This window comes from Cornus florida, unplaced genomic scaffold (assembly GCF_030987335.1).
Source record: "Cornus florida cultivar Cherokee Brave unplaced genomic scaffold, ASM3098733v1 CherokeeBrave_3.0.0_Hap2_Chr08, whole genome shotgun sequence".
In the NCBI taxonomy this organism is placed as follows: Eukaryota; Viridiplantae; Streptophyta; class Magnoliopsida; order Cornales; family Cornaceae; genus Cornus; species Cornus florida.
The window spans coordinates 56,593,519-56,595,458 of record NW_026775578.1 but is presented as its reverse complement, the minus strand read 5'-3'; the positions used below and the strand labels follow the sequence as shown (position 1 = coordinate 56,595,458).

The 1,940-nt window shown below is 39.2% G+C and overlaps 1 pseudogene; it reads left to right on the top strand.

Annotated features, from left to right (window-relative positions):
• Nucleotides 1-884: 884 nt before the first annotated feature.
• Nucleotides 885-983, top strand: LOC132272035 (small nucleolar RNA R71; annotated as a pseudogene).
• Nucleotides 984-1,940: the final 957 nt, after the last annotated feature.

Genomic DNA, 1,940 nt, shown 5'->3' with positions numbered 1-1,940 from the left:
TGAGTCTCCACAGCACATTGTTACTTTGGTGAGGCATTCAAAGGCATTTTCCCTTTCTCTCTAGCATTCATAGTGCTAGCTATTTGCCCTACTTGGGTTTTTAGCTTTGCAATGGATTGAGAGTGAGAATGAAGTAATTGAGTGTTAGCCTCTAAAGTACCTAGAGCGGTCAAAACTTTCTCTTCAAAAGCGGGACTTCTAACATTTCCTTAGGAATATAATTAATTGGGAAAATGAGAATTTGAAAATTAGCTTCCTTATGATTGGTATGATGATCTAAAACCTTGGGAACCTTGGCTTTGTAGTGGAGGTGGAATGTACTTCCCTTGAAAACCACCTTGGGAAGGGTTTGAGCCCTCCCCTTGGCTTTTCCAAGAGAAATTCGGGTGATTCCTCCAACTAGGATTGTAGTGATTGCCATAAGGATTGTTCCCTTGATTCACAAATGTTGCATTTACTTGTTCATGATGCTCACTTTGCACATATCCATGGGGACAATTGGAAGTAGAATGCAAAACACTTGAACAAGTCATACATGTCTCATTAGATGCATGATGAGAATGGTTAGGGAAGGAAGATACTTGATTCGCCGAGTTTTGGTTGATTAAAAATTGATCAAACCTTTGAGATAATGATTTCATCTCGGCGGCAATTTTATTGGAGTGGTTGACTTGATGAAGCTAACACTCTTCCTACCACTAGAATTTTTACCATTCTTCGAAGATAAAGTACGATGCAAAGAATTTTCACTCATGCTCTCATAAAAACGCCACACGTCATCTTCATGCCTATCAATGTAAGAGCCACCCATGGAAGCATCAACCATGCCCTTATTATTATCCGATAAGCTCTTAAAGAAATATTGAACTAATTGCCATTTGGGCATGTCATGATGTGGACACTTCCTAAGCAATTCATTAAAGCGTTCCCATGCCTCATGAAATGTTTCCCCATCCCCATGTGAAAATTCCCTAATTGAAGTTCTCATGGCATTGGTCTTAGAAACTGGATAGTACTTCTTCAAGAACTCTTGTTGCAATTCTGTTCAAGAAGTTATTGAAAAAGGTTTAAGATTGTTAAACCAATATTTTGCTTTGTCTTTAAGGGTGAATGGAAAAATTTTAAGCCTTAAGACCTCTTCCGGCATGTTCGTGTATTTCACGGTGGAACATACTTCAAGAAACTCATCCAAATGCTTGTAAGGTTCTTCACTTAGAAGTCCATGATTGTTAAGAAGCATTTGAATGGTTTGTGGTTTGATCTTATAGTAGTGTGCTCTAAATGGTGGTAATTGAATGCATGTGGGTCCATTATATTCATTAGGCATATAGTGATCTCTTAAAGCAAGGGGAGGATTAGCAATTGGAGATGCAACTTGGGCACCTTAATTGCCTTGAATGATGGGAGGTGGTGGTGGAGCATAAATTGGCCTTGGCATTCCCAATGGAACTTGGCCTTGTTTTGTAATGGATGAACAAATGGCCTCGGCATGCCTAATGGTACTTGCATGTTATCATGATGCACATTGGGGTGGAGGATACCTTGTTGGTCTATGTGACCAAGGTCCTTCACATGGTCCTCATTGTGTCATTCCATTGATGAAATGGATTGACTAGAACTACCTCTTCCCCTAGGGTTTCGAACAATGGATTCAAGATAAAAATTTAAAGGGACAATAGTGGGTCTCAATGATCTACGATCATGCATGCACAATGCAACACAACAAGAAATAATGACAAACACTTCACCTTCACAACAAATCAACAATCAACAAACTTTATCTACATACAATGTTCCCATACTCCCATGCTTTAACAACAATATGCAAAAAAAGTAAATTGCCCCCACATGGGCTTACGATTTATCTAAGAATTGAATTACAAGCTTCCATGCGGGCCGACAATTTAACTAAGGGTTGAGTAAGGAAAAGCTCACAAAGG